The sequence below is a fragment of the Glossina fuscipes genome, unplaced genomic scaffold, assembly GCF_014805625.2.
Source record: "Glossina fuscipes isolate IAEA_lab_2018 unplaced genomic scaffold, Yale_Gfus_2 1, whole genome shotgun sequence".
Classification (NCBI taxonomy): Eukaryota; Metazoa; Arthropoda; class Insecta; order Diptera; family Glossinidae; genus Glossina; species Glossina fuscipes.
In genome coordinates this window covers 35758594-35778125 of record NW_023998415.1, presented here as the reverse complement: position 1 = coordinate 35778125, position 19532 = coordinate 35758594, and the positions used below count along the sequence as shown (strand labels likewise).

Here is a 19532-nt window from a genome sequence, read left to right as displayed (position 1 = left end):
AAACAGAATTAATTTTGACTTAAATCGGTGTGCGATGCTATTTATAATAATACTATGCAGGAAAAAATAGAAATAAATAAGATAAAATAAAACATAACAAACAAATGTTTACAGTGACAATTATAACACCGCCGCTTTACATACAGCGTTTGTTTTTGCTTTTTTATCATATTATTATCATTTGCATAAAATCGCACTGCTTCGATTCTTTACTTTAAAGATGCATAAGTAACATTATAAAAGAGAAGTTTTTCTTTTTTTTTTAATTTTTTTTTTTTTTTTTTTTTTTTTTTTTTTGTTATTTTTATTTTATATCGCTATGAGGACTCCCCAAAAATCTAGGGAAAAATGTTACTAAAACATAAAAAGAGTTTCACGTGTGCACATGAAAAGTGTTAGTGTAAGCTGGAGTCGAAGGGGAGATTAACACAAAAAAAAGTAAGAAAAAATAAAAGGCGAAAAGTTGTAAAATATAATAAGACCGCGAACCAAAAACACCCAGCAGAGGATATATGCTAAAGAAGTTTCAAGAAGTGACTCGTTTAAGGTGAGTTTCCGTTTACCGTTTCTTATTTTCTTTTCTTTTTTTTTTTATATTTTGCCCACTAAATTATTTGTTTTCATATATATTTACAATACGAAAAGTAATAAAAAAAAAAAAAAAAACAAAATTGTGCTTACTGTTACGTAAAGGTAATGCAATGAAATTATGAGGGGAAAAAATAGTTGTTCAAAAATACTTTAAGAACTACCCACGATTGGAGATTGCTTGGGGGCAATATTGTATTTAAAGCAATTTAATGAAATAAATATTGGGATTATATATGTAGGATACACACACACACACACACACACACACACACACACACACACACACACAAAGTTAGAAAGAGTTTATAGTTGAAAATTGTTAGCTTCTTATTCCTGACTATATGCTATAAAAGAAAGAGAAATGCTATATTTTGAAGGCCTCACAGCGTAGAAGAAAGTTCGATTAAGGACAAATCTTGGACACTTGTCATCTAAAGAAAACACTTAAACAGCACACTTTTTCATTTTTTAGACATAACTGGTTAATTGCGTGTCCTGAGCAGCCAAACTTTTTTTTCTGTATACTTTGCGAGTTTTATTTATTGCTATATAAATTTATTTAGAGCAAAGAACTAAACTCTAGAGATGTTGTCTTATGGCTATCCCTAACTAATATTACAAGTGATCTACAAAAACAAAAGAATCGTAACAAGAATACGCGTATTTTTCTTCCATGGGAGGAAGACGAAGAAAATCGCATCCGCTATGACGAGCAAAGTTTCATTATCCGTGCAAATATCTAGAAGCATTAAAGAATTATTTTTTTATGAGGGCGTGACAATCGGTAATTTTCCATTGAATTTTTAATTAGCTCTCGAAAATATTTATATTAAATACAGTTTGCTTACCCAGAATCTTCAAGAGGAATTCATCTGTGGGCATTAGCTAATGCTAGTTTTTCATTCTAAATGTTTTGAGCTTGACGAGAATGAAACAAACGAATTGGAACTAAATCGAATTGCAGTCAGTAATCACAAGTATATAAGATGTGTGCTGCATTGTCCCTCCATTGTTATCAATTCGCGAGTGGAGTTCTTCCTTTGTCGCGATCTCTTGGAAAAGTGAAATGCCCGTCCGAATTTCCAAGCTTTCTCCCTTCTAATAATTAACGGAACAGATGGCGAGATGTACAATATCTTGTTTACTGTTTAAGGCTATAAGCTTCCCAGAGGATTTCAGATATTTATTTTTTTTTTTTTTCAGTGAAATAGTCTAATTGAAATATATATATATATATATATATATATATATATAAACTTCACTTGATCGACTAAGCGCTTTCTTTAAAAATGATTTCACTATAATATCAATGTCATGCTTTACTTAATAATAGTAGTAGCAGATCAAATGGGACTATTGTTGAGTTTATGTTCATTTAATATGCTAAGATGATACCAGAATTAGTTAATAGTATTTAAAAATTTAAAACCTAACAATAAAAAAAGGCCGTTCATCAGTTTCAAACCATAGGACCTGTGAGAAGAGGAGTACAGAGGAGGTCAATGCATAAATTTTATAACTAAATATTTTTTTTGTTTGATTTAACTGTCATAATATCATATATATGTAATAAGACCAAAAACAAACCGAAACTAAATCTATAAATCTTCTATGGGATTTCAGAGACTTACTTCTATTTGCGCTTCAACAATATAGCAGAAATTGCCTAAGTGAAGTGTGTACAAGCTTTATATAATCTGTCAATGTGCACAATTCAGTATCGTGCAAACAAAGCTTGGCTTTCTTTAAAGGTTTTAAAGGATTATATCATTGTGATAACTTAAGACTTAAGACTAATTGTGAACCCATATTAAATTTAATAATATAAAAAGAATTTATTAGCTTAACATGTTAGCCGGTGTGACATTAATCTATAAATTTTGATATGTTATTGGCTCAATACTTTTTAAAATACATTTCATGAAACATAACAGAAGAAAAATGAGACTTGATGTGAAAAAGTACAGAAATTTGCTTCCATTCACTTTTTCATAGCATCCAAGTCGAGCTTAACACTTTTATACCGATCGTATATTTATCGTACGATCCCTAGGTTAATTATACAAAACAAGAATTTTACATTGATTAGCAACGAAATGAAATTGAATAAATTATACCAGGCCAGGTTTAATCTCGCCTCAGATTAATACTCAAAAAAAAAAAAAAAACAAAAAAAAATCAAAGTTCCATTTAAATGATGAAAATGAACTAAAAATGAAATTTAAAGCGCTGTAGGCCTAAATCTCTTGGAATTTGGAGTTGAGAACTTTAAAAATAAAAACAAACAAATGTCTCGCTAATTTAATACATGTTTTCCGCCGCTTCTTCAAATATTGATATTTTTCATATTTTCGAATATATCGAGCATACGTAAAGGCTTCCGACTCAAGCCACCTGAGTCGAGATTTGAGATATCTATAATCGTAGTCCGTCTTTCGTTTCGTGCTTTTACTACCGACTTTATTCGAATACAAAATATTTTTTTAAGTTTCAAATTATCTAAAATATATTCGATTGAGCCATTAAAGGGTAAAAACTCATCACAAACTTATTTCATTCATTTAATTTCATATACGTTTTAGATTCATTGAAATTCCACAAAATTTATTTCTATATATCTATGCATATATGTACTAATATATTATATATATATATATATGTATGTATATATAATAAATTGATTAGATCAATAAGTCCCGGGATTAAGTAATAAAAACCGGCTTTTTGCACAATTCCGTTTTATTCATCAATGCAGGCTCCTTTATGATTAAAATATAATCAGTTCAATCCTTCTCCCACGTTTCGATGCCTTTGCGAATTTTATTGACCGATGATTTATATATATACAAATCTAAACCGCATGTTATGTATCACAAGATTGAGCGCTTATTAGGCTGAAGATGAGTTGGACCTTTTAAGAGTAAAGAGCTTTTGAAAGTTTCCCCCGAAACCTTGAACCCGAAGACCTGTCTTGGTAATTACTACAAAGTTAAATTTCTTGCAGCTGGTGCGTATCAAACAATTACCCTCCTTGTTTGAATACAAAAGGTTAATAAATTCTATTTAAACATAATTTCCAAAAAAATAAAAAAAAAAAAACTTTTAATAGAAAACAAATTTGACCAAAAGCGGCATAAGTTTCAGTTAAGTACATTTTTTTTTTTTTTTTGTTTTTCTAACGTTTCTTGAAAAACAACACATTACCATGTTAACCACATATTTACCATTTAACTCGTATATGTGTCTCTTGTTCTACCAAATTTGTTATGACCAAACTGAAATACTTAACTAAGGAAAACACAAAAAAAGTGTAAAAATGTTAAAAATTTTGTTACATATAGTGTTTCATGTTCTCTCTTTCTCGCTTACTCTGTCTATTTATATTTCGCTCTCTCTCTCTCTCTCTCTTTCTCTCTTTCTCTCTTTCTCTCTTTTTCTTTCTCTCTCTCTCTCTCTCTCTCTCTTTCTCTATATTTCTCCATTTGTCTGCACGCAAACGCAACAGCCAAGAAACATATAATAACTTATCGTTAACTCAGATTATATGGACATTTGATGTCAATGCTGTACAGAAACAATTTGTACTGAAAGGCAATAAAGATTTATTGTCGCGTTTTTTTATGAAATTACTTTGCCAATAAGTAGTCAAATATGATCGAGCAAAAAACAAAAACAAAATAAATAAATAAACAACATTGATCAAAAGAAAAACAAAAAAAAAAAAAAAAACAAATGCTTATAGGGAAAGAGAGTAAAAGAAACGAGTTACTGCAAATTTATCAATCGAAAGCGATGTCAATACTTCTTTTGGCTTTTTACTAATATAATGTACAAAAAACAAAAAAAAAAAAAAAAAACAAAAAAAAACGAAAACAAATTGTAGTACAATTAAACTTAATAAATTTGTTAAATACAAAAAAAAAAATAAAAATTTATTAAAACTCAAGTTAATGTAAAAAAAGAAATTTCAGAGAAACAATTCATGCTAAGATGTATGGTAACATATACGAATATTGTATATACAATGGCAATCTGTGCATGGAACTATATATGTCGGGGTATCGCTATTTCTTAATATCGATCAAGTCAATATTATATATCCCAATATTTGTATGCGTGATTTTAAAACACTTAAAGAACTAAGCATGCGTGTGCTGGATTAAGGGAAGTTTCCGAGTTTATTATGCTCCGAGATGAAACAACTAAAGGCAACACCAACATTATTTAATCAGTTAACTGTGTATGACGAATATATATTAGGTATTTCCGTCAATTTTGATCAGCGACATCTATTGGTGGTAATTGATAAAGTAATGATTTTGATCCTTCGCTAAATGAAATAACCGTAATACTATTTAGTATTATCGAGTTATTCATTGCATAAAGACGCTAATCGTGGAACGTTCAAAATTGCATTATCGATATTCGTTACTTTTGTTGTTTGATTTGAAGAAATCTGTTGCCGCAGCCCACCGAAATGCTTCTGCACCATATATAAATAAGAATTTCCGAGTTTAGTTTCAACGGTTTAAAAGTGACAAAGAAGGGCCTGGAGGATTGAAAAAGTTCAAGGACCATCAATTACAAGAGAACTTAAACTCTTGAAAAACTTTCGAATAACTTAACAGTTGACGAATCAACTGTTTCTAGATATATATATACGATGGGAAAGGTCCAAAGGGAGGAAAAACGACTGAAAATGCCATATTAACCACTTGTGGCAAGAATTGTCAAGGATACACTGTTGCAGCTCGAATGGGAAGTTCTGCCACACCCAGCATACTATCCAGACATGGGGAGTACCACCCGTTCAGCTTGATGTAGCTGTGGTTTGGCTAGTACGCGGCTCTGTAAAGTCGCAGAAGTGCGAAAATGAGTCGCCGTCAATCCAGTGTAAGTTCTTTCGACATGATACCGCCACGTTGCCAAAAATATTGTCAGATGACGTAGACATCTTTATATATATATATATATATATTGCACCAATTGTTAATAATAAACGCTTCTTCATGAATTGAAAAAAATTGCGAAAATTAACGGAGGCACCTATTGTGTATGCACATCATAATCCGTCCGTCCGTCCGTGCTTGTCGGATTTCCTCATTAAATTTTATGATTATTAATGTGTATTCAACGTTCAGGTAGTAAGTTTATCAAGTTTATCACAAATTGTTTTCGATCAACTTCACATCACTCTCATCTTGAACGTTCATACCCAGTTATGTATATATATTTATATCGAAAATTCGTCCTAAGATAATTTTCCCATGATTTGTTAAGTACGTCGCTTATATGTTAGACGATAATAGATATTTGTCCAAACTGTTTATGCATTCAACTCCTGCGATGTAAATTCAATTGCTACGCTATGATATCATCGGATTACTGCCGATCTGAATTGAATTAGTTACATAGCGATATGGGTGACGATCAGACTAAATAACGCAAAAGTTGAGAATATATATAATGCTAAGCGTGCTCTAAAACCTCACTTAGATACATAGTTCGAAATGTTAACCAGGGGTAAAAAAAAATTGTAATCATTTAATCTCAGATTTCCAATACTGGTTAACGAATAGCATTGTGTGAATTTACAATTTTTTATTATACCCGGCTGTCAAACAATACATGTATCTTGCCTTTACATTTTCCTTTTTTATTCCTTTTGGTTTGATTTGTTTTTTGCTTTGCTACTTTTGCTTAACGCGAAGGCAATTTAATTTAATTCACTGGTAATAATGAATAATGTCTTCGTATTATGCTAAATGCATATTAAGGTAAATTATTATTTATTCTCAATCATTTCATTCATGATCGCCTTGTCATATACACAGGATATTACAATTGTTTTAACGCGCGTACTTGCTTACCTATGCATACATGCATATATATATATATATATATATATATATATAATAAAGATTTGCTGCCTGAATATGCGGCAGTCATAAGCATTTCCGTTGTGGCCCAATGGCGATGCAATGGTATCCACACGAAAGCATAAACCGCATATACAATATGTTATTTAATATGCATGTTACGCTTTAGCATATTAAGAAAGAGAAAAAATTATAAAAATAATAATAATAATAATAATAAAAATAATAATAATAATGATAATAACAACAGCTATCATATAAGTACAACTTAAAAGCAATACATAATGATATTATAAATATTAAATAATCTACATGCAAACAACTTTATATAAAGATAGCATTAAAACACATACACGCTCAAATTCACTGATAACAAACAATAAATAAATAAATAAATTTTAAAAACATATTTATATATATGCAATTTCGAAGAGACGAAGTGAGGAAGAGAGAGAGAGAGAGGAAGAGAAAGAAAGAAAGAAACAAACGTGCATACACGATAAAAATTCGAAATGTCCACCATCTGGGTCCAAAGTAAATGTAATCGTAGCGATATATTACATCACTTGAGTGAGTCTTTGAATCTCAGCTAATGTACTACCATAGGGTATAGAGTGAAGCTAACAGTATATGCGCAAAATAACAAGTAATTAAATGATAATAAAATTTTTTTGACTATCGTCTTAAATGAAGAACTTTCGGCTTGTCTTAGTGCCGGCTCCAGTCGCTTGAAAGCATATAACATATTTTTACTTAAATCTGGGCAAATTCTATACAAAATTTTCAAGTTCTCACCTATTGAGAAGTCATTTTTTATCATTTAATATTAAGGTATACATACATAATGTCTTTTCGGTCCAGTTTTTTGCTACCTTTATGGCACATCTGAAGCCATATGTCTCTAAAAATCATTAACAATTATTTTGATTTTTCTTTTTTTTTTTTGCGATTTCGAACACATCCACAAGCACACATTAGCTGCTGGTTATTTAATAACCAGAATTTTATATCCTACGTATCAGAGACCATGTTGAAGACACGCTTTTGTCCTCAGTACGAAATTTGGAAAGAGATATCTATTGATAATCGTTGTTTATCGACGAGCATCAGGTCGTGCCCCTTTTTTTGATGAAATTACGCACGTACAAACCATGGCACAAGATACATTTTCCAAACTGTAATGGTATCTAACAATTCAGACTCCCAAACACTGACTTGTCAATCGAAATGTAACGATTTCGCTTCTTGATGGCGGGCGTTACCCGTTGCCGCGGTAAAAAGGTTTTACGATTTATTGAAAAACCCTCCGACTATTGTTGACAGTTTTGTGCACTACGAAGCAACACAGACGCCCAAAATTGCCTTCCGAAGGGAGGCCACCCATTTAGCTGCCTGAGCTGCCTATCGAAATTGACTGCCACGCTCTGATATAAAAATAAGGTCAGGCATCATTCTGGTATAATGAAAATACAAGACATATTAATGTAAGCACTGTGCTCCGTTTTCGGAGCACAGTGCTTCCAATTCTTGGTATTAGTCATTGTTGTTATATAGCGCTGAAAGTGATGAAAAAAATGTTTGCATAACATGTGGAATACTGTGCTCAAGTGATCGACTGTCAAGTTCATAAAGTTGGCAAAGTGTTTGATATATTTTTGTAACTAAACACTGTTGTATTCTGGCGTTGTGATCGGTCTGGATCGCAATAGAATTCCTCATCATATCAATTTTACTATAAAGCTAGTCCGACAAGTATTAAATAAGTAATATATCTGAAAAGTTTTTGTATACGCAAGGCGATAAGTTGGAAAGTGCACTTGGGGTGATTCCATTAGGGTGACCATTACATAATCATTGCGATATCTATTTCGGAGGTTTTTCCTTTAACAACAATACCATAACACAACAGAAGATACCTACGATTTGTTTAAACTTATCACCAGTAATTTTAGGACGTGAAATGTCTTATATAAAATATTATTTAATCCGATCTAATTCAGTCTTTATGTTACACACAAAAATTCATGGACCGATGTCAGAGGGACAGACAGATGAAGTAACTTGGAATCGATCCGTATCGGATCGGTATTTTAAGACCTTGTGAGTGTTTCACATGCATCTGCACAAACTAAATATATCTTGTATCGCAAATGGTGCAAAGCGAAAGTTGCCTTTAGGCATATGCAATAAGAACCTGCACATATTCCATATTGGAATCTAATGAGAAGTTCTCCAAATGGTAAGGAATTGCGGAAAGAACGCGACATTCGAGTAGACAGATGGGAATAAGTTATTGGTTCATGCAACAATTCTATGTGAAGAGAATTTATCCAATTGGCCTGAATTCCAGTTGGAGCAACTAGAGAAAGTATTAAAATCATTTCGGTTTCTCTCTCTCTCTCTCTCTCTCTCTCTCTCTCTCTCTCTCTCTCTCTCTCCCTCTAACGTTCACATTGCAAATGTCATAAAACTTTTATTCATTTTTTTCATTTATATATTTACTAAACAATTAATCAAAAAAGATAATAAGTAAATTTTATAGCAAATTGAGTAACGAGGAACGAGGAAACAAAAAGCAATTGCGATGCTTAAGTAAATAAAGAAAAACTTTGAAAATTCACTAAAACAACTTGGGGCATAAAAATAATCGAAAATATTAGATCCATGGTACATGGTTTCATCCAGAAAATATATTTCTTGCCAGTCTGACAAAATATTCGGAGGAGATACGTTTAATTTGATTTTCGATTAATGGAAAATCCAAGTCATCATCAATAGTTTTGTTACTTTGGCTATTAGTAATAAGATGGACAGTCTTAGCTGTTATATGCCATAGGTCCAAATAGGTTTGAGGATACACTTGCCTAGAATGTATTTATCTTTTAGAAAGTGTTGTTCGCGTTTACCTTTTGCATGTTTTTTCCCTGTAAATATTTCGAAAAGACGTAAACCCAGATATGGACAACGGTTGTTGATAGGGCAAAAATTGGCGCACAACTCTCTCTATGACACTCCACATTCAGTCTTATATGCATTGGACTTATCGTGTGCAATTGTATTATAGAAATGTCTGTTTTGCAAATAGGATCCAAGCAGAAAAATACATCAAAGTTGGAAGAAATTTTTGATGGTTGGAAAGTTGCCCATCGTGCCAGGCTTCTTTACAAGCCTGTTCATTATCTAGGAATAATAATTTTTAGTTGCAATGAGTTCTTTGATGTACCGAACAATCCGACATCGACAATCGTTGTTCAATCGTACCATGTTTATTCCTGAAATCGAAGTGATAGTGAAGAGTAAGTAAGAGAGAGGCTAGAACTCGACGTGATCTTCGTAGACAAAAATGTTCTCAAATATTTTAGGAATAGCGAGGAGTAACCTAATTAATTTATACATACTTACAACATTTTCCGGCTTATTAGGTTTAGCTACTGTAATTGTTCCTGCGTAACTCTATTGAATTGGAGACTGATTCAATCTTAATCTCTCAACACGAGAGCTTTAGATGGCAAACACTTATTCGGTCTTCCGCTTATGCAATCATAACCAAGGGATTTTTTAATGCTTAGTTAGCTCTCATCGCCTCTTCAACTTCAGCAACTGATATATGTCTTATCGACCAATCCATGCGAAATGCAAATTCAATATTTCTTCTATATTTGAAGGCCCATACTGAAGAAAAATTTTCGGACTTATCTTGTAAAGCAACCATCCGCTTGGTTGCTCCTCTCAGATATTTTGTAGCTCTCCGTTCATTAAACATGGGTGAATTCACGTTGTTAATTTGTTAAATTTGTGATTTATTCATTTTATATCTTAACTCAACGTAAGAGCGAATCCGTTGTAGCTCTATCCGAACTCCAACTATCTAGACGATTGCTACTGTTTCGCTATTGTCTGCTTAATCTCCTCTTACAACACTTGCCTCATTTCAAGGACAAGATTGTTACTGTAATACCTAGGCTCACCACAATGTCTGGGAGTAGACAAGAAGTCACTTTAGTGAATATGGTTTGGAAAAGCTTCTACCTCATCATCGAGTTCAGAAGAGCTTTGCAAACTTAGAATAAGGTGCAAATAGTTATCGATGCAATCAGTGAAAATACCAATGTCAGTTTTATCGGAGCGATTGTGAAGAGTCGTATTGAAAAAAGGATGATCAGAACAAATGTCATCGTTGCTATAAATATGAACTAAACTAGCGGGAATACAAGAGTATGCGGCGAAATCCAGCAAGTCAGGGCTATTAAAATGATTTTCCGAATCTGTTCAAACTTTTTCACCCTACAGTAGATTTCACTAGAATCGCGAACCCAGCACTCTGAACTCTATCATCAGGATGATTGGCAATTATTGAATTATATGTCATGATTTTGAAGTGAGGACGATTTGTGAGATAATTTTCTGATATAAGAAGAATATCTCTGCTGAAGGAGAATCTCTAATTCATTGGTGTGATTGGACGCCCATTGGCATTCTCCATATAGCGTTTCGAACGCTTAATTAAACACTAGGCATCTCAAACTATTTTTGATGATTTTTCAATATATCAGTGTATTGGTGATTAGTGTGCGTTATTATTACCCTTAGCCATGTTAATATTAAGTGTAACTGGGTGCTGATTACTTACTAATGTGATAAGCAAAGAATATTCATTCGTCTTCCATAAAAGAATAATAACTGTTATGATTATCTTGCTCTCTGCGTGGAGTAGAGTTTCCAAATTTCTTATTAAGAAGTTGCTGCTGATATATATAACAACATCTATAATTGGCCTAATGGTTTTGCAAGCAGTTAACATATTAAGACAGGGCGTCATTATTTTTAGTACAGGTTTTAATTACTTGATCGAAGCCAGATCTAACACTTTTAATTTGCTTTGTGCAATAGATTCTTGTGTGTCCATATCTTGACAACGATGATCGCTGCTTTTTAAGGGAGTTTCGTCTCTAAAAATAATAATACTTCAAGTCGTAAATCTTCTGCTCATCTACTCTAAGTTCCAGATCTACATAGTGACACTGACAAGCGATCTTTAGTAAATCTATGATATATGCTGGAGAGATTGCGAACCTTGTGCGCCATCTTTCCACCGACCGACTTTGAAAGTGTTTTAATATCGCTGCTTTCTATCTAATGTTGTAGATGTGAGATTGATCTTTTTTTTGTCGCGCAAACATTTTACTAACTTCCTGCATGAAGGGATCAAGGGATATTGTCGTTAATTTAATTTGATCGTCTTTCATAGTTTTACAATTAAACTCATCCGCGATCATAAACTTCATATCACGTACACATGGAATTACAATGTTTGGCGGCTTTGGAACGACTATGATTATTATGGAATGATCGGAAGAGGTTGCTGCATATTTTGAGAAGATTGCACAGATCTCTTATCATTTTCAATCTTGCGAGCATTAGTGTGCTTATGTTTGATTTGGCGAATTGCAGATGAAAGCTGCCAATCCATTGTATGATTACCTTGACTGGAAAATTCCAAAGGAAGTAGTTCTGGAAAATTAGTATTTATTATGTATGAAAATTTCTGATAATCAAAACAGTTACGTCACAACTGTTAAGACAGGAAGTCTATGAGACCGGGTATAATAAAATATAATTGGACTCTCCTCGTTAAATTTAATAAATAAAAATTTCAGAATGAAAAGAAATTTAATTTACGTAAATAAAGTTCAATCGCGACCTTCTCGCGAACTCTCTTTCACTGAGTTATACACCCACTCACCACAATTGTATTCGCACAATATTAAATCAATTGATTAAAATTGCATTCTTTATTAACGACAATGACTTAGCTCTTGTTGATGTATTGACTCGCGCAGGACGAACGATTGTCGTACCGTATCGAATCATAAAAACCCTACAAACATTAAAATTAAAATAAAAAAATTCACATTTGAAATGAATTCAAACCTTAATTAACGGCGTTGGCTGCGTTAGATTTAAGTAAACATTTTTTTTTTTTATCATAAAAGTGTTATATATGATCTTCGCCAATTATCTCCAAGTTTAACTATATTAATTGTCTTTGAAAAAAATCGGCCTGTTTATATATTCAACACTATCGGAAATATTATATGTAGGGCAAAAAGTATTAATCTTCTCGCATATCAGAACGCATTATTATATTTTAACTCCGTCTAATTGGAGAGTCTCCCCCGAATTGCACGATAAAAAAAAAAAAAAAAAAAAACAAGAGAAACCAAAATGAAAGTGTTAACAGACGAACGAGTGTTCATATTAACTGCAGAGGACTTAAACTTGAACTAACGTGAATAGGATGAGAATTTGTTTTTGACAAACACACAATAAACTGAACATTTTTAAATTTTAAATGATTTTTAAAAGCAATTAACAACAGAGTGTCTTCCCATCAATCCATCCATCAATCCTCCAACTAATGCTTATCATGTTTGGATCGTGAAAAGCGAATATTCGAGATTTGTATTAAATCTGATACCGAGACACAATTCTACGCCAGGTATAGTGAATAGATTTCAGAAAGCTTCTCAGTCACTCTACGAGAATGTGTCGAAAAAGTCGATCGATCCGAACTGCTTTTAATAGCGTTCGTCCTTAACTGGAAGCACGTAAAATTTCGTTAAAGTAACTTAAGAATTGAACAAAAAAATATATGAACAGAAAGTGATGATCTAATGTAAGGTGGATCTCTCTCAAGCCCTTCTAGATCTTACGTACTGCCCGACACATTTCACTTGTACCACAAGTGATGTTGGGTGTAACGTATGGCACTTAGAGAACTAAGATATATATTTAATCATCGCCCTGCGTCCATCTGCCCGTAAGTTGGTAAACTCACAGGTACACTTATTCCACTTACGCGCAAATTGAGATTGAAGCCTGCACTTTATCATGTATTTCCTTAATGCCTGATCCATTCGAGAGCCGCTTTACAATGGCAAAGAGTTAAAAAGGCCTTTGCAGAAAACCATCAGGCTCGAAATAACACATATATACTCATCTATAATGCACGAAAATTAGTAAATAATCCTTTCAAATATCAAGTCATTACCAGCTCAACATTAGTTGCGGCGATGGATGGTTTACTTACGCAGGCTACTCCTTGCACATATTATTCGTATTATACTATCACTAATGCATTTAATATATGGCCGCATATTTGCTTACAAAGATTGTGGTCGCATGTGTTATGGTTAAACTGGCGCCTAGATAACGATTAATTTTATATATGAAGCACTGTTATAGTCTTTACAATGATGTTCGATTACTTTCGTTTCCGAAAAGTCATTGAAATGCAGATAGCGTGAAGGTAGCCTATGTTCTTTTATATCTCGGACCGAAGAGTGTGGACTTGCAACATTTTAGCTTCTTTTCACACTCTACACTACTTGTCGTATAAGGGTATGTTAAGTCTGCGCGAATGTATGCAACAGCCACAAAAAAACTGGAGATAGACTCACACTTCGTTATATCGATCGATTCAACATCACTTTCTGAATCAGTCTAATCTTGCCCGTCCAACTGTCTATCCTGGTTTCTTGGGTTCAACTTGCAGGCAACAATTTTTGAGATATCTTAATGAATGTTACTAACTTGCCTTGTCTTTTGGTGCAAGGCCTGAGATAGCGAACTGTTTCACACTATAGAGTTTCTACTTGACTTCCTTGCGATTTTACGAAATAAATCTTTAGTGCTCACCATGGCTCACCGATCTCACCTGGTTCATTATCAGTGGATCGGCAAAGTTTCACTCTTCATTATCGGACAAGATGAATACGGTAAACCTGTTCGTGTGTTTTTAACACGCAGGAATCAAAGACTCGACAAAGTATAATACATAGCTTGATCAACGTAAAACCCTAAATCGAATTAGCTACCTACGTGCATGTCTACCAATCCGCTCATCTTTCGGTTTGTTTGTATGTCGTTGCTCGTGAATTGATCACTGCCTCAAAAGCTGAGCTAAAAAGCTACCACTTAGCTGATAGGAATAGATCGAATAGATCGAATTTGATGCTGCAGTAGATAAAGACCAGTGATTTATTTTCTATGAAACACGCCCATATTCACTAAAACAAGTAGCGGCGGTAAGGCCAAAATCTGCATTTTAATTTCATATCCAAAACCTAAACTTTTTTACGTCCAAAAGCAAAGAGAAAAAACGGGAAAACAACCTGGCAAACAGTTTACAGTACACATTTATGAAAACGTGGTTGGTAGGCTGAGAGTCTAAATACAGAGTGACGACTTTTCCGTGTACGTTATTAGCTGCTGATGGACGAAGCTTGCGGATTGAAAAATGTGATATACCTTCGATGAATTCGACAACAGTTGTTTGCAAGATTTTTAATTTTTTTCCAAGTATTATTTTTAAACTTAGTAAACATCTTGAAAAAAATAAAATAAGAAAATTTTCAAACAGTCTTTCACTTTAATAAACGAAACAGAGGAAATTCGTATTTTTACTAAACTCATTTTTATATGATCAGACATAAATCTTTCGGCCGCTTGAGATTTTAATATGTAAGAAACGTTTGTGTATGTAGAATATGTATTTTTTTACCGTTTATTTTAAGAAAATCTTTTCTATATAATTTATTTTATGCATTTTAGTCTCTGTTACACTTAGTGTTCCACTCGCCATATCTATGTCGATAGGATTGCTAAGAAAAAATAAATTCATGACGATATGGCGTCCGCCATGAATACAAATTTCATAATTCTTTTATTCAATACCCATATATTAAGGGGAGTGTTAAAAAAGATTAAAAATTATCCCCTACCTCGTGGCACCTGCTATATTTAACGTGCAATGACACAACGCTTAACTTGTTTTACTCTACTCTGAAAACTCCTCTAATTTGCTCCTCGCATCAAGACGATTGTAAAGAAGAGGACAATAGCACACTTCAGTCCGGCCGATCTCTTTGTTCATATACGCGAAACGCGACAATACTAGATCGTACTGTCATCATCGGAACTAAAGATGAGAGGAAAATGTCAGAATGATTTAATGTATGGAAGGACCCGTAAAATCGTTTGCGAAATTCCATATTGACACAAAATCAAATTGAATAATATAGTTTGCAATAGATTGAAAAAGCATATGCGTCCGCTGGAACCCCTCCCTCACACATTCAAAAAGTAATTAGCCAAAATCCTTAGCGACTTGCATATTAAACTGTGCAGTGTGTGCATGTGCCACAAGCCATAAACAATGTTTTTAGTTTGTTTGTATTTTTTGCTTTTTATTATTATTACTTAAATTTTGTGTTTTTAAATTTGCTGCAATTAAATATTGTTACGAAGAAGACATAGAGTACGAGTTTAACTGAAAGAGTTCGAAATTGCGAACTTACACCACACAAAGTACAAAATTCTTATGCGTATGGACTGTTTTCAATAAATTAATCTGATTTCAATGAATTAATGCGACCTCTGCCTTGTAATGAATTCAACTGACATAAACGGTCTAAATATTTCCAGAAGTTTTCTTTCCTAAAATCAACTTTTAGTATATGGGAATCCGTATATATATACGATATACATATAAGCGTAAAACAGCTAAGACTGGTTGGATGTCGATTTAATAAATAAAAGAAAATAGTTTCACTTATTTCGTATATTCATTCAGTTTGAGACATTTGCAAACAAAAATTACATATACACATATAGCATTGATATTTAAGAGTCGCTTGCAAAAATTATATTAAATTGAAACTGATTAGGAATAATCGAGTTTGTTAAGCGCATATATCGGCGAAAATGTAAGTCGACTTAAAAAATAAAGCAGAAATGTTTCAATTTTATTTTAATTTATTTTTGAGTGTTCGGCGTTTAAGGTTAACAAGTTTGTGTCTTAAGTCTTCTGTTTGGTTAGGGTTTTTTTTATTTTTCTTTTGCAAATTTTATGGTTAACGTTAACCTTTACAATTTCTTTATAACTTAATTCTCCGCTAAAGAGCTTTACAAAATGGAACAAAGTAAAAGAGGAAGAAAAAGAGTAAAAAACAAAAAAGCAACAAAGAAAAGTACAACAAGGTACATACAAATTTATTCCCACAAAAACAATAAGTGCTCCAAATTTAATGGTAAATTACCGTTTACCCAGCCAAACTGAACTGAAAGCAACAAAAAAAAAGCAAAAAAAAACAATCCAAAATCAAAAAAAAAAAAAAAGAAAAAAAAAGCAACAACGATCGACATCAGCAGCAGCAGGCTGTCTGCTTCCATAATACAACGGCTACCGGTGCATAAGGTTACCCTAAGAACGACCTACAAAACAATGCACACGATTTCTTAAAGGAAAAAAAAATCAAAACCAGAAGTTCAATACTACAGAAACAACAACGGCACCAACAACTAAACCTCCTTACACAAAACAATAAAATCATTCTCCTGTTTTTTGATTTTATTTTATTTTAAAGAAAAAAAAGGGCCAAACTATGCATACAAAATGAAGCCACAACAATCTAAGCAAACAAACGAACAGACAATCAAAAAAAAAAAACAAACAAACAAACAAATAGAGAGAACGACGAGCAATAACATTAAAAATGCTGGTTTTAAATGTGCTAAGCAAGAGCATACTATCTCTCCTTTAGTTTAACAGAAAATTTGAATTTAAATTTCCAAACTTTGGTATTGATCTGGGTTCGGGGAGGCAACGGGGCTCGGTGAAGGTAAGGAATAAGACTGAGATGTGCATGTGAAATAAATGAACAGTTAATGTCTCGAATTAAATAAACATTAAAGTGCAAGCATCACTACTACTACCATTACTACTACTGCGGCAATAAGAAGAAAAAAATAATAAAAAAAAATAAAAAAAAATAAAAAAAAATTGGAAAAAAAAACAACAGCAATAACAACAACAACAAAAACGATAAGAATAATAATAATAATAACAACAACAACAACAACAACTATTACTACTACATCAAACAATACTGCCACCAACATCATCATGATCAGTAATGTGTTCGTCATCATCGGCAGCCTGGTAACTGTGGATAAGTGTAAGCGTATGGTACAATGTAAAACAATAACAACAATAACAACATTTACAACAATAATAAACAAACATTAGAAATAGTATAGTGAATTGCTGCACCATAATGTTGATTATTGTTGTTGTATGCTACACTTGTTGTAAATTTTGATATGGTTGTTGCTCAACGGTTAAATGCATTCTGATGATGATGATTTTCCGAAATGTATGCGGGAGTTGCAGTAGCTGAACAACTGAAGCATCATCAGCATCGTCAGTTGAGAGTCTTCGTCATTCAAGTACAATATTGTTTGTTTAGCATAGCCACTGTGTCTTATATGATCGTGGGTTTGGTTGGGGTTCTGTGTTTTATTTCAAATATTTTTTGTTTTTTATTTTTCATTTTTTTATTTTTATTTATTTATTTATTTTTAGTTTTTTTTTTTTTATTTTTTTTTTTTTTATTTTTGTATTCATTTTGTTTTGTCTTATTTGCCAAGATTCTCTGCCACAATTTTACCTTGGCTTCGTGACTTTTAAACTTGATTTGAATTTGTTGATGTTGTTGCATTTGCAGTGATTTTCGAATTTCATCTTTTTTTTTTTTTTGCTGTTTTCTATTTCTTTTTATTTTAAAATGAACTTGTGCTTGTATTATGCGCTGGATACTTGTATGCTTAAATATAAAAATGTACTCGCGCATATATACATATATATATATATATATACAATCGACTTGTATAAATTTAAGATTCCAAAGTAAAAATTTCCATAGAAACAGTTTAACACAGAAAACACACAACACAAAAATAAAAAAAAAAAAAATTGCCAAGAATTGCTAAGAATTTTGGATGAAAGCATTTATTCACTTATACATGTATGTGTGTGTTTGTTTGTTTGTTTGTTTGCAATGTGCTGTAAAGAAGTTCATTTAAATTGTTTTAAAATTGGTTTTCTTTTGATAATACAAAAAGAACAAAAAAAAAGAAACAAAAAATAAATAAATAAATAAAAGTAAAAAACCGATTGAAAAACTCTTTATATGTTTGAAAAAGGCTTGCGAGACAAACTGGAAAATGAAACATTTTGAAGACTTTTCAAAACCAATTGAGATACGATAACAGAAAAATGAAGAGTTCAACACTCGCGTTTCCCCGAAGTTATTTAAAATGAACTTTTCGGCTACAATAGCTCAACCTGCTCACCGAATAATGACTACCAAAACACAACATTGTATAATTCCATTTATATTTATACAATTGCTTTTGTAGTGGAAATGTGAAAATGTGTGTCTCACACTTGCAGTATAAAACACTTGTCCTGCTGACAAAAAGAAAATGACTGGGAAGAGCATCGTATAATAAATAGTAGCATAAACATACGCATATGTCTACAAGCTCTAATGATTGCTCAATACATTTTCATCGGCCGTATGATGACAGACATCCAAAATTCGTTCAAGTTTTTCGTACCTGTTATATCCCAGGAGCATTTGCGTCCATTAATAGCACATGGAAATGTATGCATCAAATATTTCATTAAATATATAGAAACGATTTTGTCTTGATTTAGTCGGTACTCTTTACATCCGATAAGAAGAAGAGAACTGAAGCGGGGCTTGAAATTCATCAACATTAGGGCTTAGAAACTTTACAGAACAGTGATTGGCCTAAAATTTGGTATAAATATTTTGCGTAATCAATGATCTGCTTGGCCAACGTATGCCTAAACAATGAAAAATTTTCTTTACAATCTTTACATAGACACATTGGTGTGAGATTGTAGTTGTGTGGTGGCCAGCGTATAATATAATACTATTTGATTAGTTTTTGAAACATTTTGAAATTGTCGATAATAAATTTGTTTTCAATATTTAACTTGGTATTATGTGTGTATGTGACGGATTTACTTGCAAAAACTATATATATATATATATATATATATATGTGGTATGTGAGATATTTTCATAAAAAAATTGGTAAAAACGCTTTAGGCACCGCACCATTACACCGCACCATTACATTATTTTAATGCAACAAAATAAAATTTATGTTATTATCGCTTATACGATA

At 32.5% G+C, this 19532-nt stretch overlaps 1 protein-coding gene across 1 annotated transcript in view; it reads left to right on the top strand.

The window, feature by feature from the left end:
* The first annotated feature begins 308 nt into the window (after positions 1-308).
* Positions 309-19532, top strand: part of LOC119644927 (protein embryonic gonad) — a 55049-nt gene continuing 35825 nt past the window's right edge. Inside the window, exon 1 of the mRNA XM_038044671.1 lies at positions 309-547. The gene's annotated coding sequence lies outside the window, so the exon portion shown is untranslated. The remainder of the gene's footprint in view (positions 548-19532) is intronic.